Genomic DNA, 25,721 nt, shown 5'->3' with positions numbered 1-25,721 from the left:
AGGCCTCCCTGTCCATCACCAACTCCCAGAGTTTACCCAAACCCATGTCCATCGAGTCAGTGATGCCATCCAGCCATCTCATCCCCTGTCGTCCCCTTCTCCTCCTGCCTCCAATCCTTCCCAGCATTAGGGTCTTTTCCAATGAGTCAACTCTTCGCAAGAGGTGGCCAAAGTATTGGAGTTTCAGCTTCAACATCAGTCCTTCCAAAGAACACCCAGGACTGATCTCCTTTAGGATGGACTGGTTGGACCTTCTTGCAGTCCAAGGGACTCTCAAGAGTCTTCTCCAACACCACAGTTCAAAAGCATCAATTCTTCGGCGCTCAGCTTTCTTCACCGTCCAACTCTCACATCCATACATGACCACTGGAAAAACCATAGCCTTGACTAGACGGACCTTTGTTGGCAAACTAATGTCTCTGCTTTTCAATATGCTATCTAGGTTGGTCATAACCTTCCTTCCCATGAGTAAGCGTCTTTTAATTTCATGGTGCAATCACCATCTGCAGTGATTTTGGAGCCCAAAAAAATAAAGTCTGACACTGTTTCCACTGTTTTCCTATCTATTTGCCATGAAGTGATGGGACCAGATGCCATGATCTTAGTTTTCTGAATGTTGAGCTTTAAGCCACCTTTTTCACTCTCCTCTTTCACTTTCATCAAGAGGCTCTTTAGTTCTTCTTAACTTTCTACCATAAGGGTGGTGTCATCTGCATATCTGAGGTTATTGATATTTCTTCCAGCAATCTTAATTCAAGCTTGTGTTTCATCCAGCCTGGCATTTCTCATTATGTACTCTGCATATAAGTTAAATAAGCATGGTGACGATATACAGCCTTGACGTACTCCTTTTCCTATTTGGAACCAGTCTGTTGTTCCATGTCCAGTTCTAACTGTTGCTTCCTGACCTGCATACAGGTTTCTCAAGAAACAGGTCAGATGGTCTGGTATTCCCATCTCTTTCAGAATTTTCCACAGTTTATTGTGATCCACACAGTCAAAGGCTTTGGCATAGTCAATAAAGCAGAAATAGATGTTTTCTGGAACTCTCTTGCTTTTTCGATGATCCAGCAGATGTTGGCAATTTGATCTCTGGTTCCTCTGCCTTTTCTAAAACCAGCTTGAACATCTGGAAGTTCATGGTTCACATATTGCTGAAGCCTGGCTTGGAGAATTTTGAGCATTACTTTACTAGCATGTGAGATGAGTGCAGTTGTGCGGTAGTTTGAGCATTCTTTGCCATTGCCTTTCTTTCGGATTGGAATGAAAACTGACCTTTTCCAGTCCTGTGGCCACTGCTGAGTTTTCCAGATTTGCTGGCATACCAAGTGCAGCACTTTCACAGCATCATCTTTCAGGATTTGAAATAGCTCAACTGGAATTCCATCACCTCCACTAGCTTTGTTCATAGTGATGCTTTCTAAGGCCCACTTGACTTCACATTCCAGGATATCTGTCTCTAGGTGAGTGATCATTCACATATATACATACACACATTCACAGGTATTCACACACATACACACTCACACAATATACTTTTACATACACACACACACACATCCACCAGTCCCTGGTGAAGGGAGACAGATTAGTGGAGAAAAACATGGACATATCTAAGCATTCTCCATGAACAAATGGGAAATAGGCGTTTTGCTCAAATTTCTCTTCACTCCTTCCCCACTCTTTTCTGCGGTGGTTTCCTGATCCTCCCTTCACATGGAGGGGCCTGATCCTCCCCGCCTTGAGTGAGGTCTGCACTAAGTGCCTTGTATCTGACCCTCAGATCATGGAGGAGATGACAGAGTGACCTCTGAGACGAGGTCACAAAAGGCACTGTGGCTTCGGCCCAACTCTGTCTCAGGTAGCTTATTTGAGGGGGCCCTACTGTCACCTGTGATGACCCTCAAGCACCATGAAGATGCCCATGTGGAGAAGAACAGAGGCATCCAGCCAGTAGGGACCCCTCTAGGAAGTGGACCCTCGACTCCAGCCTACAGATGATGCAGCCTCATCCGTGTGGGACCCTGAGCCAGAGACATGCAGACCTGCCACTCTTGGGTTCCTGCCACTCAGACATTGTGTGGAGCAAACAATTGTTGTTTCAGATTGTTAAACTAGGAGTAAGTCATTATGCCAACAAAGGTCTGTCTAGTCAAAGCTATGGTTTTTCCAGCAGTCATGTATGGATGTGAGAGTTGGACTATAAAGAAAGCTGAGCACTGAAGAATTGATGCTTTTGAACTGTGGTGTTGGAGAAGACTCTACAGAGTTCCTTGGATTACAAGGAGATCCAACCAGTCCATCCTAAAAGAGATCAGCCCTGAATATGCATTGGAAGGACTGATGCTGAAGCTGAAGCTCCAATACTTTGGCCACCTGATGCGAAGAATGGACTCATTTGAAAAGACCCTGATGCTGGGAAAGACTGAAGGCGGGAGAAGAAGGGGATGGCAGAGGATGAGATGATTGGATGGCATCACTGACTCAACGGACATGAGTTTCAGTAAACTCTGGGAGGTGGTGATGGACAGGGAGGCCTGGCGTGCTGCAGTCCATGGGGTCGCAAAGAGTCAGACGTGACTGAGCAACTGAACTGCACTGAACTGAAGTCATTATGCAGCACCGGTAACTAATGTCCCTTCCTTTCACTTCCCTTTCCTCCTCTCTCTACTGGACTCACTTTTCCCGTTCACAGCACTTTTTCCTCGTTACACTTCTCATTCTGACTTAGATTCACTCATTTCCTCATTCCCTACAACTCCTCTGGCCTCTTCTAAAGTCTATTGTGAGAGGACAGAAGATACAGGAAGGGGATCTAAACCTTGTAACTAAATTGAAAATGCATTTTAATTTGGGCGACAAGTAATATTTAACTTTTAAGAATGTATCCCTCTTCATATCTGGGACTTACAAAATGGCCGAACATTGTCTTTAATTTGGAATAATGTTGTATTAGTTTCCAACTGCTGCTGTAACAAATGACTGCAAAGGCAGTGCTTACAAAAAAGTCACATGTATAATCTTACAGTTCTGGAGGTCTGAAGTCTAAAATGGATCAATGGAACACAGCAGGCAGTGCTCCTTATATGGGCTCTAGGGGAGAATTTCCTTGCCTTTTTATGCTTCTAAAGGCTGCCCTGGTTCCATGGTTGAAGCCCACATCACTTCAACGTCAGCATCCATGATCACCTCCTCTTCTCTGATTGAACCTCCTCCCTCACTGTTGTAAGGACACCTGTGATCACATTAAGCCTGCCTGGATAATCGAAGATTATCACCCCCTACCCACTTCAAGATCCTTCACTTAATTCCACCTGCACAGTCCCTTTTATGGTGTAAGATAATATTCACAGGCTCTGAGAATGAGGACCATGGACATCTTCAGGGGTTACTGTTCAGTCTACCACACACCCCTTAAAATATTCTGTTATGCTTAAAATAAAATTAAATTTCTGATTGTAGTTTCATGATCACACCTTTCCTTCATTCTCTAAATTCATTTTGAATCAGAATCTTTGCTTCATTCATTTACTCAGTCCACACAGACCCACTGTGCACCAGGCTCTGTATGATACAGAGGAGACATTAGTGAACAAAACAAAAAGTCCCTGCCCGCATGGCTCTCGCATCAATGCAACTCAATATGCTCACCTTTGTCTCATTTCTTCTCCTTGAACAATAAGCTCGTTTGTAACCCACATTTCTTGGACTTATTGTTCTTTCAACCTGGAACATTGTTCTCCAGACCTTTCCAAGGCTGATCCTTCCTTCTATTCACATGTAACTTAAATGCACTAAACTCAGAGAAGTTTTTTTGGCTCAGTCTAAACTACCTTCCCAGGTGGCTCAGTGGTAAAGAATCCACCCACCAATGCATGGGACCCAGAAGATGCAGCTTCAATCCCTGGGTTGGGAAGATTCCCTGGAGGAAACTGCAATCCACTCTAGTATTCTTGTCTGGGAAATCTCATGGCCAGAGGAGCCTGGCGAGCTACAATCCATGGGGTGGCAAAGAGAGTCAGACATGACTGAGTGAGCACACACACACACACATACACACACGCAAACTATCTCTCCAGACTCTTGCTGTCAGATCTCCTATTTTAATTTTTAGCAGAGACCTCAACATCATCTCACATTTCCCAAGCTTTCTTCTCCCTGTCCTCATTTTATGAAGATACTATTGGCATGCAGCATTCTATGAATTTAAGGTGTACAGCATAATGATCTGGCTTATATACACCACGAAATGATGACCACAATAGGTTTAGTGAACATCCATCATCTCATAAAGACAAAACATTGACAATATGGAAAAATATTTTTTCTTGTAATGAGAACTCTGAGGATTTCCACATATAACATAGAGCAGTGCTAACTATATTTATCCTGCTGTACGTTATAACCCTAGTAGTTATTTATCTTATAATTGGACTTTTGTATCTTGATGGCCATCATCTAATTCCCCCTGCTCTTGCTTCTGGTAACCACAAATCCGGTCTCTTTTTCAATGAGTTGGTTTGTTTTTGAAGTATAATTGACCTACAACACTATGCTAGCTCCTGCCACACAACATAGTGATTTGACATTTCTATACATTTTGAAATGATTACTGTAATTCTTGCTGTCATCTGCCACCATACAAAGATACTACATAATTGCTGACTGTATTCCCAACACTGTATATTTCATACCTGTGACATTTATTTTGTAACTCAAAGTTCATACCTCTTACTCCCTGCTCAGCTAGTCCTCTCCTTCCTCCACCTGCTCCTGTGCTTTTTCATTACTTGGTTTTCTGTCATTCGCTCACTGCTCTTTTCCATAACAAGGTACCACCCAGGAAATGAAAGCAAGGACCCTGAGCATTTGCAGCAGACAGAACACATGCAGCACACAGAATATGTTCTGACACGCATTAGATGCTCACCAAATAGCTGAAAAATGATTACAAGAATTAATAATTGAATGACATGACCCTTAAAGGATGATTGCGCTCTAAGCAGTGAACACTATTTTCTTTTTTTGTATTGGTTTCTGCCATACATCCACATGTATCAGCCACAGGTATGCACACATCCCCCTCCCTCCTAAATCCCTCTCCCATCTACCATCCCATCCCACCTGTTTAGGTTGCTACAGAGCTCTGGGTTGAGCTCCCTGTGTCACACAGAACATTTCCACTTGCTAACTATTTTACATATGGTAATGTAGATATTTTACATGCTAGTCTCTCTTATAGTAGCATACTGCTAGCAAAAGGAAGTACTGATTTGAAAGAATAGAACAGCAGATGCAAGATGTGATGTTAAAAATAACAAATCTCAATGAGAACATAGAAATGTTGTTTACATGGGAGTATAATCCTTGACTCTACAGAAATACGCCTTTTACTAAGTAGAGAAGAATTTTTATCACTAAAAAACAAGCAGTTTATCATTAGAGGGCTTCTTTCTAGTGCTTTATTTGGGTAATTTTCTTATATTAATTCCCTGATAATTCTACATTAGCCAAGGTAATACTACAATTTCAATTCATGGAAAAACTGTGGAAAAAAATTAAATTCACAACCATACTCAGAAACCATAAGCCACCCTGTTTATTCTTATCTAAATATAACATAAAGATGTTTTAGTATTTTGGTTGATGGTCACTAGCAGATTTTAATTTACCTGATGAAAATATGCTAATTCCTCCCAGATCATAATCTGTCATAAAATTGTTTTATAGCATCTTTCCTCTAATTATATGTATTCAATAGCTTTCCTTTATCGGTATAAAATTACTGCTGTTTCGAACATAATTTTGACAGTAGGTTTAGTTGAGAAGACATTTAAATAACTAATTATGTATACTAAATATATTTCAAATATAGTTTATTTTTATTTCAGGCACAGGATGGCTTTTTTTCCTTAAGATTATCCATATTCATGAGAGGTAATTGGTTTATTAAAATTGCTTTAATAAAATCTTAATTACTTTCATTGGATCCTTTACTCTGTTTTAATAGAGGGTAATTGTGATTTTTTTTCTGAAAGGAGACAAAGATTCTATTTAAAAAAAAAGGAATCAGATAGATTAGAAAAAAGTATTTAATAATTACAAGTCTTAAAGCATGATAAAATCAAATGCTGTCTTGTGACGATATAAGACTTTCCTATGACCTCCTCACTTTAATTTTTAAACCTGAAACACAATCCCTGAACACAGGTGAGGCTCAAGCCAAAGAATAGTTGGCCTGAATTCATGTTAAATGAATGCTTTACATTTTTATTTTCGATTAATCAACTAATTAAAATTAATGTATGTATGAAGATTTACTTTAAACCAATCTATCAATTATCTTATTCTGAGAGTGAAAATTTGTGCACCTGGCAAAGAGAGAGAACAGAGAAGTTTATCTTACAAAAAAGTCAAGGTCAGAACTGATTGGGAGTGAGAGTGGAATGGTGGTTGGGGGGATGGATGACCATCATTACCTTTTCCATCTCCTACCATTTACACCTTGATTCATGGGTGTGTAGAAGGTGGCTGATCAAAATCTGGAGGCCCATGACACCCTGAATTTAGACTGTGTGCATTTGTGTGTGAGCATGTGTGTGTGTGACTATGCACGTGAGCAAGTGTATGCATGTGTGTACATGCATGAGTGTATGCATGCATGCACAAGTATGTGTCTGTCTGTGTGCACATGTATATATATTTGGGTGCACCACATATATTTATCTTATCCCTTAAACGTCATGTCTCTCAAGGTGCAATTGTTGAATTGGGATTGTTTTGATAATTCTTCCCAATGGTATACATGATAGCCTCTCAAAGATGAATAAATAACGCTCATTTAATGCTTTTAAAAATAAAAGCATTGATTGTGAGTTAATGCTAAAGTTTACCAAAATGTTGCTAGAGTAATTTTTGCTCAAAGCAAAAAGCAAAGGAGACTATATCAAAATAAAATACTTCTGCATAACAAAAACAATCACAAAATGACAAGGCAACCTATGAAAAGGGAGAAGGTAATTGCAAACCATAAATATGCTAAGGAGTTGACATCCAAAGTACACAAGGAAATCATATAACTCAGTAAAAAAAAAAATAAAATAAACAACTATATTGAAAAATAGATGAACCAAGTAGATATTTTTTTCTAAAGAAGACATCCATATGGCCATCAGGTACATAACAAGATGCCCAGCATCACTACTCATCAGGAAAATTCAAGTCAAAATCATAATGAACTACTGCCTCACATCTGTTAGAATGGCTACCATCAAGACAAGAGAAAACAAGCTCAGTCACTCACTCCTGCCAGACTCTTTGTGACCCCATGGACTGCAGCACGCCAGGCTTCCCTGTCCATCACCAACTCCCAGAGCTTACTCAAACTCATGTCCATCGAGTCAGTGATGCCATCCTACCATCTCATCCTCTGTCGTCGCCTTTTCCTCCCGCTTTCAATCTTTCCCAGCATCAGGGTCTTTTCCAATGAGTCAGTTCTTCACATCAGGTGGCCAAAGTATTGGAGCTTCAGCTTCAGCATCAATCCTTCCAATGAATATTCAGGACTGATTTCCTTTAGGATGGACTGGTTGGATCTCCTTGCAGTCCAAGGGACTCTCAAGAGTCTTCTCCAACACCACAGTTCAAAAGCATCAATTCTTTGGCGCTCAGCTTTCTTTATAGTCCAACTCTCACATCCATACATGACTACGGGAAAAACCATAGCTTTGACTAGATGGACCTTTGTTGGCAAAGTAATGTCTCTGCTTTTTTATCTGCTGTCTAGGTTGGTCATAGCTTTTCTTCCAAGGAGCAAGTGTCTTTTAACTTCACACCTGCAGTCACCATCTGCAGTGATTTTGGAGCCCCCCAAAATAAAGTTTCTCACTCTTTCCATTGTTTTCCCATCTATTTGCCATGAAGAGAAAACAAATGTTGGGGGAAAAAGAGTTTGAAAAAAGCATCTTGTTATGTGCCTGTGTGTCTGATTTTTTGCGATCCCATGGACTGTAGCCTGCCAGGCTCCTCTGTCCATAGGGAGTCTCCAGGCAAGAACACTGAAGTGGGTTGCCATGCCCTCCTCCAGGGAATCTTCCTGATGCAGGGAATGAACCCAGGTCTTTGCACTGAGGCAGATTCTTTACCGTCTGAGCCAGATGTGAAGAAAACGAACCCTTGTGCACTGTGGTAGGAATGTAAGTTGATATACCCACTATTGTAAATCATATGGAGGTTCCTCAAAAAATTAAGAACATAACTACCATCTAATCCAGCAACCCTACTTCTGGGTATATATCCAAAGGAAATGCAGACAACACATAGAAAAGATATGTGCACTTGCATGTTCACCGTAGCCTTCTTCACAATATCCGAAATATGGAAACGACCTAAATATCCCTCAACAGATGAACTGATAATGAAGATATCAGATAATGATAATGAAGATGTGGTACATCTGTACAATGGAATGTTACTCAGTTATGTGAAAGAAGGAAATTCTGCCATGCAGACAGCACAGATGGACCTTAAAGGCATGTGCTAAGTGACATAAGTCGGTGAGAGAAAGACAAATACCGTATGAGCCAACTCATGTGGAATTTTAAAAAAAGTTGAACCCATAAAAACAGAGAGTAAAGTGGTAGTTACCAGGGGCTAGGGGTGGGGTAATTGAGGAGATGTTGTTTAAGGTACAAACTAGTAAACGGTGGTTAGATAAGTCTTGGAAATCTAATGTTCACCACAGGTATCACAGTCAACACACTGTATTAGGAACTTCAAAGATGCTAAAGAGACTAGATTTTAATTGTTCTCACCACAAAAAAGCTGATAATTAAGAGACATGATAAGAGTGTTATCGAACAGTAAGATAGTAATCGTACCGCAGTATATAAATGTATCAAATCAAAACACTGTCCACCTTAAATCTACGTAATATAATATGTTAACTATAAAAAGACATTATTTTTTAAAAAGTGTGTCATGCAAATGTCATTTTGATAAGACTGTTAATTAAGGAAATGGATGTGATAGGAAATTTGTGTGTCATGCATGCAGAGGAGTGTTTAAAAACACTTGCACTAAAGAAGTTTATGAAACGGAGCAGGACCCTGTGAGACTCCTGGGCGTGAAGGTCTTTTTGTTTCCTGTTTTTTGTAGGCAAGACTCCAGCCTCCACGATCTTACTTGAGTTCCAAAGGGCAGATGCCAACAGTTGCTAATCAAGGGAGGAACAGCCAAGAAACCACCTGAGACAACAGAATTGTAAAGGGACAGGACACCAGAGAAGCTCAAAAAGATCAAGAGACAACCATCTAAGAAGTGAGTAAGGGAAGGAAAGCACTACTCACACCCTACCGTATCAGCAACCCCACCCTTGAAGCATTGCGATAAAACTCCTCATCAAGTCCTTCCAGGTCCAGTTCAATTCAGCTCAGGCACTAAGTCATGAGCAATTCTGCAACTTCATGTACTGCAGCACGCCAGGCTTCCTTGTCCATCACCAACTCCTGGAGCTTGCTCAAACACATGTCCATCGAGTCGATGATGTCATCCAACCATCTCATCTTCTGTCATCCCCTTCTCTTCCTGCCCTCAATCTTTACCAGCATCGGGATCTTTTTTAATGAGTCAGCTCTCTGCATTAGGTGGCCAAAGTATTGGAGTTTCAGCATCAGTTCTTCCAATGAATATTCAGGACTGATTTTCTTTATGATTGACTGGTTTGATCTCCTTGCTGTCCAAGGGACTCTCAAGAGTCTTCTCCAACACCACAGTTCAAAAACAACAATTCTTTGGTGCTCAGCTTTCTTTATGGTCCAACTCTCACATCCATCCATGACTACTAGAAAAACCATAGCTTTGACTAGGCAGACCTTTGTCAGCAAAGTAATGTTTCTTCTTTTTAATATGCTGTCTAGGTTGGTCATAGCTTTTCTTCTAAGGAGCAAGCGTCTTTCAATTTCATGGCTGCAGTCACCATCTGCAGTGATTCTGGAGCCCCTCAAAATAAAGTCTCCCACTGTTTCCATTGTTTCCCCATTCATTTGCCATGAAGTGATGGGACTGGATGCCATGATCTTAGATTTTTGAATGTTGAGTTTTAAGCCAGCTTTTTCCACTCTCTTCTTTCACTTCTGTCAAGAGGCTCTTGAGTTCCTCTTTACTTTCTGCCATAAGCATGGTGTCATCTGCATATCTGAAGTTATTTATATTTCTCCTGACAATCTTGATTCCACCTTGTACTTCATCCAGCCTGGCATTTTGCATGATGTACTCTGCATATAAGTTAAATAAGCAGAGTGACCATATATAGCCTTGACATATTCCTTTCCCTATTTGGAACCAGTCCATTGTTCCATGTCCGGTTCTAACTGTTGCTTCCTGACCTGCATACAATTTCTCAGGGGCAGGTAAAGGGGTCTGGTATTCCCATTTCTTTAAGAATTTTCCACAATTTGTAGTGATCCACACAGTCAAAGGCTTTGGCATAGTCAATAAAGCAGAAGTAGATGTTTTTCTGGAACTCTCTTGATTTTTCAATGATTCAACGGATGTTGGCATTTTGATCTCTGGTTCCTCTGCCTTTTTAAATCTAATTTGAACATCTGGAAGTTTTTGGTTCACATACTGTTAAAGCGTGGCTTGGAGAATTTGGAGCTTTACTTTGCTAGCATGTGAGATGAGTACAACTGTGCAGTAGTTTGAACATTCTTTGGCATTGCCTTTCTTTGGGATTGAAATGAAAACTGACCTTTTCCAGTCCTGTGGCCACTGCTGAGTTTTCCAAATTTGCTGGCATATTGAGTGCAGCACTTTCACAGCATCATCTTTTAGGATTTGAAATAGCTCAAGTGGAATTCCATCACCTCCACTACCTTTGTTCGTAGTGATGCTTCCTAAGGCCCACTTGACTTTGCATTCCAGGATGTCTGGCTCTAGTTGAGTGATCACACCATTGTGGTTATCTGAATTACGAAGATCTTTTTAGTATAGTTCTATGAATTGTTGCCCCCTCTTCTTAATATCTTCTGCTTCTGTTAGGTCCATACCATTTCTGTCCTTTATTGTGCCCATCTTTGCATGAAATGTTCCCTTGGTATCTCTAATTTTCTTGAAGAGAAAATTAGTCTTTCCCTCTAGTCTTTCCCATTCTATTGTTTTCCTCCATTTCTTTGCATTGATCACTGAAGAAGGCTTTCTTATCTCTCCTTGCTATTATTTGGAACTCTGCATTCAGATGGGTATATCTTTCCTTTTCTTCTTTGCCTTTCACTTTTCTTCTTTTCTCAACTATGTAAGGCCTCCTGAGACAACCATTTTGCCTTTTTGTATTTCTTTTTCTTGTGCATGGTTTTGATCATGGCCTCCTGTACAATGTTATGAACCTCTGTCCATAGTTCTTCAGGTACTCTGTCTATCAGATCTAATCCCTTAAATCTATTTGTCACTACCACTGTATAATTGTAAGGGAATTGACTTAGGTCGTACCTGAATGGTCTAGTGGTCTTCTCTACTTTCTTCAATTTAAGTCTGAATTTTGCAACAAGAAGTTCATGATCTGAGCCACAGTCTGCTCCCAGGCTTGTTTTTGCTTACTCTATAGAGCTTCTCCATCTTCTGCCATAAAGAATATAATCAATCTGATTTTGGTATTCACTGTCTGGTGATGTCCATGTGTAGAGTCATCTCTTATATTGTTGGAAGACGGTGTCTGTTATGACCAGTGCGTTCTCTTGGCAAAACTCTGTTAGCCTTTGCTCTGCTTCATTATTTGCTCCAAGGACAAACTTGCCTGTTGCTCTAGGCATCTCTTGACTTCCTACTTTGGCATTCCAGTCCCCTATGATGAAAAGGGCATCTATTTTGGTGTTAGTTCTAGGGTCTTGTAGGTCTTCATAGAATTGTTCAACTTCAGCTTCTTTGTCATTAGTGGTTGGGGTATAGACGTGAATCACTGTGATATTGAATGGCTTGCCTTGGAAACAGAGAGAGATCATTCTGTAGCTTTTGAGATTGCACCCAAGTACTGCATTTTGGATTTTTTTGTTGACTCTGAGGGCTACACCATTTCTTCCAAGGGATTCTTGCCCACAGTAGTAGATACAATGGTCACCTGAATTAAATTCACTCAGTCCAGTCCATTTTAGTTCACTGATTCCTAAAATGTCGACGCTCACTCTTGCCATCTCCTGTTTGACCACTTCCAATTTACCTTGATTCACGGACCTAACACTCCAGGTTCCTATGCAATGTTGTTCTTTACAGCATCAGACTTTACTTCCATCACCAGTCACATCGACAACTGTGTATTGTTTTTGCTTTGGCTCAGGTTCTTCATTCTTTGTGGATCTATGTCTCTGCTCTTCTCCATAACATATTGGGCACCTACCGACCTGGGGAGTTCGTGTTTCAGTGTCCTATCTTTTGGCCTTTTCATACTGTTCATGGGGTTCTCAAGGCAAGAATACTGAAGTGTTTTGCCATTCCCTTCTCCAGTGGACCACATTTTGTCAGAACTCTCCACTATAATCCTTCTGTCTTGGGTGGCCCTACATGGTATGGCTCACAGTTTCATTGAGTCAGATGAGGCTGTGATCCATGTGATCAGTTTGGTTAGTTTTCTGTGCTTGTTGTTCTCCTTCTGTCCGCCCTCTGATGGATAAGGATAAGAGGCTATGGAAGCTTCCTGATGGGAGGGACTGGCTGTGGGGGAATCTGGGTCATTTTCTGAAGGGCAGGGGCATTAATCATTAGTCGGTTAATCTTTAATCCAATTTTCTTGTGATAGGTTGGGACACACAGTTTCAAGGACAGGAGTCTGTCAAGCCCCCTCTGCCTGGCAATGCAGTATAGCTATCCTTTTCTACTCCACTCAGAACTCTGTCTATAAGATTTGATTGGGTACAGTGTGCTCAGATTTTGGCATCAGTTATGAGCGTGTTCGGAGAAGGCAATGGCAACCCACTCCGGTACTCTTGCCTGGAAAATCCCATGGACGGAGGAGCCTGGTAGGCTGCAGTCCATGGGGTTGTGAAGAGTCGGACACGACTGAGCGACTTCACTTTCACTTTTCACTTTCACGCATTGGAGAAGGAAATGGCAACCCACTCCAGTGTTCTTGCCTGGAGAATCCCAGGGACGGGGGAGCCTGGTGGGCTGCCGTCTATGGGGTTGCACAGAGTCGGACATGACTGAAGCGACTCAGCAGCAGCAGCATGAGTGCATTAAAAAAAGAAAAGAAAATTATTTTAACAGTGTCTTGCATCATAGAAAATTTTATTTTTTATTTTATACTGGAGTATAGTTGATTTGGCTGCAGCCATGAAATGAAAAGACTTTTGTTCCTTAGAAGGAAAGCTATGGAAAACCAAGAGAGTTTATTAAAAAGCAGACACATCACTTTGCCAACAAAGACCCCTAAAGTCAAAGCTACCGATTTTTCCAGTAGTCATGTACAGGTAAGTGAATTGGACCATAAAGAAGGCTGAGCACTGAAGAATTGATGCTATTGAATTGTGATGTTGGAGAAGACTCGAAAGTCCCTTAGACTAGTCAATCCTAAAGGAAATCAACCCTAAATATTCATTGGAAAAATTTCCTCCCCTGCAGATGTCAATGTCTGCTAATAACCATCTGTGAAAGTCATGAGTTCATGTTTGATCACAGCATTCTGTAAACGAACCATAGAATTTTCTATTTCTCAATTCCCAAGAGATCAAGTAAGGGATATAAAACTGGGCTTGTATGAAACTATATCTTTCTTCAACGACCTTAGATAAGCTAGAACCTTGAAAAAATGTCACCAAAGCACCCAGACTGAGTGTTATAATATCTGGAAACTGGCCCTGGGCCTCTTTCACTAAAAGTGATTGCAGTTAAAGATGATGTCCTTTTTCGGACAATAATCACATTCTTCTACTTGCTAATAAAAATAATTTCTTATACTTTGGTTGTACATCTCAGCAATCTTGTGCCCCTAAACTACATGTATAAAATAAAGGAGCTTAAGTTTGGGCCTGTGTGTGTCTGTGTGTGTGTGTGTGTGTGTGTGTGTGTGTGTGTGTGTGTGTGTATGTGTGTGTGGGTGTAGGGAGAGTGAAAGAAAAATATTCTATTATATAATGACTGGGGAAAAAATGTGAGAGATAAGCCATCAAGAATTCTGATACAAGCTATTAGGTATAAAATAAGCTATAAGGATAAACTGTACAACACAGGGAATATAGCCAGTATTTTATAATAACTATAAATGAAGTATAACCTTTTAAAATAGTGAATCATTATATTGTATATATGTAACTTATATAACAGGCATGTGTGCTAAGTCGCTTCAGTTGTGTCCAACTCTTTGCAACCCTGGACTATAGCCTGCCAGGCTCTTCTGTCCATGGGATTCTCCAGGCAAGAATACTGGAGTGGATTGCCATGCCCTCCTCCAGGGGATCTTCCCGACCCAGGGATTGAATCCACTTCTCTTATGTCTGCTGCATTGGCAGGCAGGTTCTTTACTGCTAGCACCATCTGGGAAGCCCTAACCTATGTAACACCATATAGCAACTATATACTTCAATAAAAAAATTTTTTTTAAAGCACACCCTTAGTTTCTATGGCTCTCAAAGAAAAGCAGTCTTGATGAATACATAGATGGGAGAGTAAAAACCAGCTGGGAATAAGAGACTGAAATTTTAACTCAGCTCTCCCATCAACAGGATTAAAACGAATTTGGCTTTTAGTAGGCTCTCCATAGGTATTGCTGAACAGATGTATAACTGAATGAATGAACAAGTAAATGAATGAAGTTCTTGGGTGATGATGATGGTAATATACAAGGGTCTCAAATTTTCAGAGAGTGTGGTTGAGCTAGGCATCCAAAATAAGATCACATTTAAAACATATGAATAATAACCAAAAAATTAAAAGATGCTTACTCCTTGGAAGGAAGGTTATAACCAACCTAGATAGCATATTCAAAAGCACAGACATTACTTTGCCAACAAAGGTCCGTCTAGTCAAGGCTATGGTTTTTCCAGTGGTCATGCATGGATGTGAGAGTTGGACGGTGAAGAAAGCTGAGCGCCGAAGAATTGATGCTTTTGAACTGTGGTGTTGGAGAAGACTCTTGAGAGTCCCTTGGACTGCAAGAAGGTCCAACCAGTCCATCCTAAAGGAGATCAGTCCTGGGTGTTCTTTGGAAGGACTGATGTTGAAGCTGAAACTCCAATACTTTGGCCACCTCATGCGAAGAGTTGACTCATTGGAAAAGACCCTAATGCTGGGTAGGATTGGGGGCAGGAGGAGAAGGGGATGACAGAGGATGAGATGGTTGGATGGCATCACCGACTCAATGGACACGGGTTTGGGTAAACTCCGGGAGTTGGTGATGGACAGGGAGGCCTGGCGTGCTGCAATTCATGGGGTGGCAAAGAGTAGGACACGACTGAGCAACTGAACTGAACTGAATAACCAAAATACCTAACATTTTTGAGTTTTTGTTATATACTAGGGTCTTTGCTTGGAGAAGGCAATGGCACTTCACTCCAGTACTCTTGCCTAGAAAATCCCATGGACGGAGGAGCCTGGTAGGTGGCAGTCCATGGGGTCGCAAAGTTGGACACAACTGAGCGACTTCACTTTCACTTTTCCCTTTCATGCACTGGAGAAGGAAATGGCAACCCACTCCAGTGTTCTTGCCTGGAGAATCCCAGGGACGGCGGAGCCTGGTGGGCTGCCGTCTATGGGGTCGCACAGAGTCTTAGCAGCAGCAGCAGCAGGGTCTTTGCTAATCACCTTGCATCTATTAACTCAGGTAAAATGTCAATCAACTCTGTTTTACAGATGAGGAAACAGACACAGAGAAAAAGCAATGCCCTCATCCAGTGGCACTGCCCTTGTAGGCGAAAGTGAAAGTCAGATAACAGTCTGACCATGATCCATATGAACAATCCAACAAACGTCAGGCACATAAATCTGCCACTTGAAATGGGAGACAGGTGGTGTGGCACGCAATCCTTTGAAGCAGAATACATGAACATGAGAGAATGTTCTCCTTTTCATCTTTTGCCAGCTTCTTTTTAGCCTCAGGTCATGTAACTTGAGACATTTCAAGAAGTCATTTGAGTTCACAGAACGAAGTACATTCGGTTCTGAAACAACTTTTACAAATAATTTTTCTTGCAAACATTTAATTCTGCCATCTTCTGCTAAAAATATTATACATACACAGCTACAATTGTCCATGGAAAATACTGAATCAAAAATCAGATTGAGATAAAGGGTAACTTAAAACACTCAATCCTTCCTCTGTCCACCATATTAATTTTAAAACTAGGTCTTATTTTCAGTTACATCAAAATTGTCTGACACTGGGGCTTCATCATAGTGATACTAACAGTAATCATAAGTCCTCATTTATTGGGCCAATATCAGGTCACACGTACTGTTTCATTAAATCCTTACCCCAAGCCAGGGAGGGAGGTACTGCTATTGATTTCATTTTACAGATTCATAACTAAAGATTTAAGAGGTTACAAAATCCCCCAAGGACAGGTAACAAACAAGAGAGACAGAACTAGGCTATAAATACAGGCTCTCATACTCCAAATTATCTTGCCTCTTAGAGACACTCTATTAAGAGGTTATTTTTCATGGAAAATATGACTGTGAATCAGAATATTAAGACTCAACTTTAATCTCTGATGATCATTCTCAAGTTTTTATTTCTGAGTTTCATTTCCATAACTCCAAGTTTGAACTTTCATTATTGCATATTTTCCTTCAAACATATTTCTTCTCCCTCATGTTCCTCAAGAAAATCTATTATCCACATCAGAGATTAGGGAAAAGGTGCATTTTTTGGTGTGTTTCTATGGCTTTCATTTTCAGCAGACATGCTGAGTGCCTAAAAATAAGGTATTACTAGGAACTCTGGGTAGTCTAGAATAAATTAAGCAAAGTCTGCTTGGGAAGATAAAAGCACACTTGTCTGATGAAAAATGAAATTTACACTATAGAGTTACATATGATAAAACCCATTAACTGTCAGAAATGATATACCATGAAAATTCAGGCAACAAAATATCACCAAGGGAGGGGGTCAGAGAGGTTATATGGGGCGGGGGATCTTTAATGAACCCTTGAAGGATGAGACGAATTCAGGAAATCTGAGCATGGCATCTAGGTGGCCAGAAAGAGGAAGCCAATCCTTGCAGATGTGAATAGGTAATGGATGACAGTCAATGTTCATGGATCTAACTGTATGGTAGACACCCACTAAAATGTCATTGAGTAAAAAAATACGTTCCTCAACAATCAAATGGATGCTTATTTAGACAATCACAGTAGTTGTTACTCTAGACATAATGGGGAAATTAAGAATACTGATGCACAGTCACCACCTCTGGAGATTCTGATATAAGTGGTCTCAGGTGACACCAGCATTTTTTTAAGTAGCCAGAGTGAAGAATCACTAGAAATTATTATATCTTAGCCTTGGTGAATATAACTGAGTTAAGGTCAATTTCTTCCATGATGACTTCCCTTGATCAACACAGAAAAACTACCAATTATGACTAAAGGAAAGTGATTAGTGAGCTTCATAATTTGAGATCTTTGTACTTGAACATCATCATGACCCAATGGCATCATTCAATCCTTTTTCTGTTCATTTGATTATTCATGCATCCAGTTAACAGAATATTCTTTGTCCAGTAAAAATGTTTCAAGCCTTAGAGTGAGCAAGCCACCTACGAATTTGATTCCACAAAATTCAGCAATTTTGGAGTAGAACTGGGAAGAGGACAATACAAATGGGACAGAAGAGGCCTCAAGTGTCAAGGAGCTTTGGTGGAACTACTGAGACTAGGATGTCAAAAGGTCTTGTAAAGGTCAAGCCAGACAGAGACCATACTCTTCAGGAAAGACAAGGAAGGTCTGCATGGCTAGACGGTGTTTGGGATGAGATAATGGGCACTCCATTTGCTCCCTCTCTACTAAGTGATTCTCAGGAGGGACAACATAGCTGATGTCAAGACTATAGGAAGAGAGTGGGATGTAGGTATTCCGTAGTTATGGTCCAAGAAAAATCCCTGTGCTTTTGTTTTTTTAAGTGTCTAGATAGAAAGTGAAAAAGTGAAAGTGAAAGTCGCTCAGTCGTGTCTGACTCTTTGCAACCCCATGGAATCTACAGTCCATGGAATTCTCTAGGCCAGAATACTGGAGTGGGTAGCCTTTCCCTTCTCCAGGGGATCTTCCCAACCCAGGGATCGAACCCAGGTCTCCCGCATTGCAGGTGGATTCTTTACCAGCTGAGCCACAAGGGAAGCCCAAGAATACTGGAGCAGGTAGCCTATCCCTTCTCCAGTGCGTCTTCCCAACTCAGGAATTGAACCGGGGTCTCCTGCATTGCAGGTGGATTCTTTACCAACTGAGCTATCAGGGAAGCCCAAGACATGTTCAGTGCTAAAGACAAGGCATTTGATGCTCACTTTCCTACCAAACTCATGTCTGCAGCACTACGATATCTAATGCTGTCTGTAGTCAGGACTCATATAGCTATTTAAAGAAAAATCACCTGTGCCCTTGTGCTGAATCTCCCAGGCACCCTTGCCCTTGAACACGCAGTTGGGTTCATCCAGTGGAGGAAGCTGTGTGAGATCAGAAGACAGGAGACAAGAGAACTAAGGGGTTTCTGCTGTCAGTGATCCTCCCCCCTCGCTCACACCTATAGAGCTGAGACCCTCAGTCACTAGAACACCCCAACTCCAAGACTCCTGATCTCCTGGGGTCTGGAAACAGCGTTTCCTCCTACTGCTTCCACTGATGAGACATTAGCTGCCTGTCCACACCGATGCAGTCCCTTAGCGCTGCTCACACCTTGGAAAAGAGTCCCTTCATATAACTCTCCAGCATTCAGGCTGAATGTGCCATCACCCTGATGAGAACAGGTGAGCAGTGGGCACATCCTAAAAAGAGCCTTGGGGACCATGGTCAGTAGTTCTTGTTTTCTCAGTAAGTGCAGGGGTACATCACTGAGCGGTAACTGTCAGGACTGGATCTTTGTTTTACAAGGTCTCATTCTTTCCTGGCACACCTACAGTATTCAAAGATGAAGTACAACACAAATTCTCAACTGGTTGCCCAGCTACTGGGTAACTTTCTTAAAATCTTTTCTTTTTTTTTAATTATTAAGATAAAATTCATACCATACAATTAACCATGAAAGTATTAATATACATCAGTAACATTCACAATGATCTGCAAACCATCAGTCCCCTCCATTCCAAAACATTTTCATCACCTCCAAAAAACAGCTGGTTTTTAGAGACACCATTCTGGAAGTTTTCAGCAGAGAATCGGCTAAAATGAGGTAAGGAGGACCAGATCAGGGAGAAGGCTACTCCAGATTTTCAGGGAAGACACAATCTGGTCAGCAGAGATGCAAGTGGTCAAGTCAGACATATGTTGTCTGGCCTGGGTGGAGGCGTTGAGGCATCAGAGATGTTTTGGCCTCGTACAACAGAAGTGAGAAGGACTGGAGAAGAAAGAGGCCTGGAGGGAAAGCGCGATTGTAGGCTTGGATGTGTTATCTTGGAGATGCCAAATAGACACTCTGGAGATGTCAAGAAGCAGCTGGAGACGGGAGTCTGGAGCTCAGAACTCGAGAGATAAACTTAGAGCCCTCTGCAGTGAGATGGGATTTAAACCTACAAGGTTGGGTAAAGTCACAGAAATAGAGTTCAAGTCAAGAACCGAAAGCCCACAGCTGGTGCTAAGCACTTCTATGTTCACAGTCTGGTGGTGAAGGCATTTTTGCATGAAGAAGAAAAGCACTAGAGAAAAACTAGCTGCCCAAATGGTTAACCATGGGAAACATTGCTTCCTTTGAGTCTGAGATGACACCTTCTTCTGTTAATTACTGAGTCTGTTTGTTTGCTTGTTTGTTGTTTTTCTATCCACAGGTAATCTAAAAGATTGAGGTCTCCTTTTATTATGCACAATCAAGCAAAACTGAGCCACAGTGCTCATTTAAAAGCACCTGTTTTACGCCCATCGGTGGGTTGATTGAGGACAAATGAAAACAAGTTATCCTGCTGATCACTACAGCATGTATTCAGTGACTATAAGCAGAACAAATGACATGAGAGGATAAAATCACTTATTTTAGGTATTTCACGAATCAAAGCAATAACAACAAAACCAGCGCATAGCAAGGCATGCATATTGGCAAAGCCTCTATTATGATTGGAATGTAAAATGTAGTAGGGTTTTCAGAAAACAATTTAGGAAAAGTGACAATCTCGCTTATTTAAATGCTACGTGACATTCAGCATCGCTCCTTCAGGTAAAATTACAAAATTGATAAAATGACTTTTAGAGACACTGCTGAATATGCTGAACAAACATAATGCATTTATCCGTTGACTAACCTTTAGGTTAGTGAAAAAACTACCGTTTCCTGAAAATTGAAGGCACCTTTTACTGAGTTATTAGGCCAAAACTTTGGAGTTTCTATGCGTTGTCTATTTCACAATCAAATTTTAGAATGCATCTGTTTTTTGACATTAGTATTTTCTCTGTATGGATACCTGGAGTATAAGATGAATTCTTTTACAGTGTAGTTAATTTTTATCAGATTTTAAGTTCCCCTAAAGCACAAGTTTTGTTATATATTTTAAAGTTTCCTAATATAATAACAGTTATTTTTCTGATCATAAAATTAACACAGGGTAAGCTCAAAATCATGTCTATTAAAAAAGATGATGGAATAAGGGGAAATAAGGAAAATAAATCTACCTAGAGATATTCAGATGTGAGGGAACACTTTTTTGTACATTTCTCTATGCTTATCATGTACTCATGTGTGTCATTTTATAGAAACAGAACCACAGGAAAGCACCGTTAAATATGTTTTTTGTACTCAACATATGTGATGGATATACAACAGATACAAACAGAAACCTAGAAACATCTTAATTTTTAATGCCTAGTAGTGTTCTATATACAGAGTACATCATGAGAAATGCTGGGCTGGATGAAGCACAAACTGGAATCAAGATTACCGGGAGAAATATCAATAATCTCAGATATGCAGATGACACCATGCTTACGGCAGAAAGCAAAGAGGAACTCAAGAGTCTCTTGATGAAAGTGAAAGAGGAGAGTGAAAAAGTTGGTTTAAAACTCAACATTCAGAAAACTAAGATCATGGCATCTGGTCCCGTTACATCATGGCAAATAGATGGGGAAACAGTGGAAATAGTGACAGCCTTTGTTTTTGGTGGGGGCGTGGGGGGCTCCAAAATCACTACAGGTGGTGATTGCTGCCGTGAAATAAAAAGATGTTTGCTCCTTGGAAGAAAAGTTATGACCAACTAGACAGCATATCAAAAAGCAGAGACATTACTTTGCTAACAAAAGCCCATCCAGTCAAAGCTATGGTTTTTCCAGTACTCATGTATGGATGTGAGAGTTGGACTATAAAGAAAGTCAGTCAGTTCAGTTCAGTCTCTCAGTCGTGTCCGACTCTTTGCGACCCCATGAATCACAGCACGCCAGGCCTCCCTGTCCATCACCAACTCCCAGAGTTTACCCAAACCCATGTCCATTGAGTCGGTGATGCCATCCAGCCATTTCATCCCCTGTCATTCCCTTCTCCTCCTGCCCCCAATCCTTCCCAGCATTAGGGTCTTTTCCAATGAGTCAACTCTTCCCATGAGGTGGCCAAAGTATTGGAGTTTCAGCTTCAACATCAGTCCTTCCAATGAAGACCCAGGGTTGATCTCCTTTAAGATGGACTGGTTGGATCTCCTTGCAGTCCAAGGGACTCTCAAGAGTCTTCTCCAACACCACAGTTCAAAAGCATCAGTCCTTCCCATGAATATCCAGGACTAATCTCCTTTGGATGGACTGGTTAGATCTCTGCTGTACTTCGGCGCTCAGCTTTCTTCATCGTCCAGCTCTCACATCATACATGACCGCTGGAAAAACCATAGCCTTGACTAGATGGACCTTTGTTGGCAAAGTAATGTCTCTGCTTTTAAATATGCTATCTAGGTTGGTCATAACCTTCCTTCCAAGGAGTAAGCGTCTTTTTATTTCATGGGTGCAATCACCATCAGCAGTGATGTTGGAGCCCAAAAAAATAAAGTCTGACAATGTTTCCACTGTTTCTCCATCTATTTCCCATGAAGTGATGGGACCAGATGTCATGATCTTCGTTTTCTGAACTTTGAGCTTTAAGCCACCTTTTTCACTCTCCTCTTCCACTTTCTTTTTTTTTTTTTTTTTTTTTATTTTTATTTTTTTTTTAAACCCCCCACCCACCTCCCTCCCCATCCCATCCCTTTGGGTCATCCCATTGCCCCGGCCCTGAGCCCTTGTCTCATGCATTGAACATGGAATGGTGTTCTGTTTCACATATGATAATATACATGTTTCAATGCTATTCTCCCAGAACGTCCCACCCTCACCTTCTCCCTCAGAGTCCATAAAATTGTTCTATGCATCTGTGTCTCTTATTCTGTCTCGCATATAGGGTTATCGTTACCATCTTTCAAATTCCATATATATGCATTAGTATACTGTATTGTTGTTTTTCTTTCTGGCTTACTTCACTCTGTATAAAGGGCTCCAGTTTCATCCATCTCAGTAGAACCAATTCAAATGTATTTTTTTAACGGCTGAGTAATATTCCATTGTGTATATGTACCACAGCTTCCTTATCCATTCGTCTGCTGATGGACATCTAGGTTGCTTCCATGTCCTGGGTATTGTAAACAGTGCTGCGATGAACATTGGGGTACACGCATCTCTTTCAATTCTGGTTTCCTCGGTGTATATGCCCAGCAGTGGGATTGCTGGGTCATATGGCAGTTCTATTCCCAGTTTTTTAAGGAATCTCCATCAAGAGGCTCTTTAGTTCTTCCTCACTTTCTGCCATAAGGGTGGTGTCATCTGCATATCTGAGGTTATTGATATTTCTCCCAGCAATCTTGATGCCACCTTGTGCTTCTTCCAGCCCAGCGTTTCTCATGATGTACTATGCATAGAAGTTAAATAAGCAGGGTGACAATATACAGCCTTGACGTACTCCTTTTCCTATTTGGAACCAGTCTGTTGTTCCATGTCCAGTTCTAACTGTTGCTTTCTGACCTGCATACAGGTTTCTCAAGAGACAGATCAGATGGTCTGGTATTCCCATCTCTTTCAGAATTTTCCACAGTTTATTGTGATCCACACAGTCAAAGGCTTTGGCATAGTCAATAAAGCAGAAATAGATGTTTTTCTGGAACTCTCTTGCTTTTTCGATGATATAGCGGATGTTGGCAATTTGATCTCTGGTTCCTCTGCCTTTTCTAAAACCAGCTTGAACATCTGGAAGTTCATGGTTCACGTATTGCTAAAGCCTGGCTTGGAGAATTTTGAGCATTACTTTACTAGTGTGTGAGATGAGTGCAATTGTGTGGTAGTTTGAGCATTCTTTGGCATTGCCTTTCTTTGGGATTGGAATTTCTTTCTATAAAGAAAGCTGAGCACCAAAGAACTGATGCTTTTGAACTGTGGTGTTGGAGAAGACTCTCAACAGTCCCTTGTACTGCAAGGAGATCAAACCAGTCCATCCAAAGGAGATCAGTCCTGGATATTCATGGGAAGGACTGATGCTGAAGCTGAAACTCCAATACTTTGGCCACCTGATGAGAAGAACTGACTCATTTGAAAAGACCCTGATGCTGGGAAAGACTGAAGGTGGGAGGAGAAGGGGACGACAGAGGATGAGATGGTTAGATGGCATCACCGACTCAATGGACATGAGTTTGAGCAAACTCTGGAAGGTGGTAAAGGACAGGGAAGCCTGACATGCTGCAGTCCATGGGCTCACAAAGAGCCAGACAGGACTGAGTGACTCAACTGAACTGACACAGCTTAAGGTAAAACACACCCTTGATCAAGATTAGTTGTTTTGTTGTATAATCATTAGCTGGGCTTAAAGAAAGCTAATCTTAGAAGAAATAGACTGTTGCCATAACAATTCAGAGCTTAACAAAAAAACTCTTAGGTAAGTAAGAGGAAGGAATGTAGAAAAAAAAAGTTTGTCCCTTTCTCCTCCTCAAGGGCCCAGGATCCCTTTCTTCTTCTCAAGGGCCCCAGACTCCTTATCAACCTACCTAAGAATTAACCCTCTCAATTCCTTTTAATTAAACCTGAGCATATGAGCTTCTTGCATGCTGTTTTCTGAAATGTCAGTTCATATTTTTTGTTACTGTATTTTCCAGTTGTGTCATGCATGGGAATAAACACATAAACAAAGCTACTAAAAGTTGCAAACTTGTGAAGATCCTGAAGAATTTAGAAGGTATCAGAAGCAGTATTGATGCCCACAATCACTATTTATTTTTGTTATTTCTAACCCTTTTCATTTGTGACCCTTAATCTACTGATACCTACATTTCACTTTTAATGGCATCTTTTAATTCATTTGTTTTCTGTGAGTAACACCTCTTTTTAAAATCCAGGTGACATTTGTCTTTGCTGTTTCCCCTGACATGATTTGTCTACCTTGTGTCCTGATAGGAGCAAGCTGAGACAATTATAAACAGAATGTGTAAAAAGATTCTGGGAACCTGCAGCCAACAGTCATGTACAGGGTTGACAATGGATGCTGACATTTTCACATCGCTTCAATGGCAAAGTCTTTTTTTTTTTTCAACTTTTATTTTGTATTGGAGTGTAGCCAATTAACAGTGCTATGATAGTTTCAGGTGAACAGCAAAGGGACTCAACCATATATATACATGTAACCATTCTCCCCTAAACTCCCTTCCCATCCAGGAGGCCACATAACATTCAATAGCAAATCTTTTCTCTGCTGCCAGAGTCTAAGGCCATAAAGCTCTAATCATGCACATTACTAAGTATATCCCTGTTGTATTGTATCTGTAGGCTGAGGGTGGTAACACTGGTATGGTTGCAGAGCAGGATGAATTCAACCCATGGAATGAGCTCCTACTGATCTATCGGGTGATTTCAACTCCTCTCTCCACACCATGCTACTCTGAGAAGTCCAGTTCCTCTACTCCAACTTGCAATAATGGAACTCAGGACCCAGGATCATCCTAACTGGGTTCTACCGTCATGATTCTGAGTCATTATTTCCAGCTTAAAATACCACATCGTTTCCAGCTTGGAATACCACAATAACCTAACTGTTCTCACTCCCTCTGTTTATCCCTAATCAGGCTATTTATTCCAGTCCATCATGTCATCACTGTCAGATTCATGTTCTTACCCAGCAATAGGGATTCATGTCACTGCCCTACTCAACAACCATTTGTTTGTCCTCATGCCCAATAGATTTAAGAAAATAATGATATAATAAGGGAGCAAATGGCATAAGAGCAAGGTGGTAGGTTTTACTGATATGTTTCTCATACTAGTTTCTTATATAAACTCTTAATAAGAGTTAAGGAAGATAACATTAAAATATAAGGTCTCTTCTGGGGTCTGAAATCATAGGGTCCAAGTACACAATCCTGTAAGTGAATGTTATAGACAGGTGGAGTCTATAACACCTGCAAACTTGGGTGAGTATTATATCTCTTAGCTAACCTCAACAAATTCTTAAATACTTAGATTTTCAGCATAGAATAAAATAAGAACTTAGAGTTCTCAGAAAAGTAGGCTGAAGATACTGTGTGCCTTAGAAGAAAATCCTGTGCTTTTGTTTC

The 25,721-nt window shown here is 40.8% G+C and overlaps 1 protein-coding gene and 2 long non-coding RNA genes across 5 annotated transcripts in view; 1 reads left to right on the top strand and 2 right to left on the bottom strand.

The window, feature by feature from the left end:
* The window catches only part of CTNND2 (catenin delta 2), a 1,052,534-nt gene that overhangs the window by 194,447 nt on the left and 832,366 nt on the right, over positions 1–25,721 (bottom strand). The gene's annotated exons all lie outside the window — the stretch shown is intronic.
* Positions 1,838–10,023, top strand: LOC145516313 (uncharacterized). The gene is made up of 3 exons (XR_014061291.1): positions 1,838–2,625; positions 9,157–9,318; positions 9,918–10,023. It is a non-coding gene; the product is annotated as an uncharacterized LOC145516313 (long non-coding RNA).
* Positions 9,332–13,243, bottom strand: LOC145516314 (uncharacterized). Its single transcript, XR_014061292.1, has 2 exons — positions 10,119–13,243; positions 9,332–10,018 (listed from the first exon to the last, which is right to left on the bottom strand). It is a non-coding gene; the product is annotated as an uncharacterized LOC145516314 (long non-coding RNA).

The sequence above is a fragment of the Giraffa tippelskirchi genome, chromosome 8, assembly GCF_054371585.1.
Source record: "Giraffa tippelskirchi isolate mGirTip1 chromosome 8, T2T-mGirTip1v1.2.pri, whole genome shotgun sequence".
NCBI lineage: Eukaryota > Metazoa > Chordata > Mammalia > Artiodactyla > Giraffidae > Giraffa > Giraffa tippelskirchi.
This window is presented reverse-complemented; position numbering and strand designations above follow the sequence as displayed.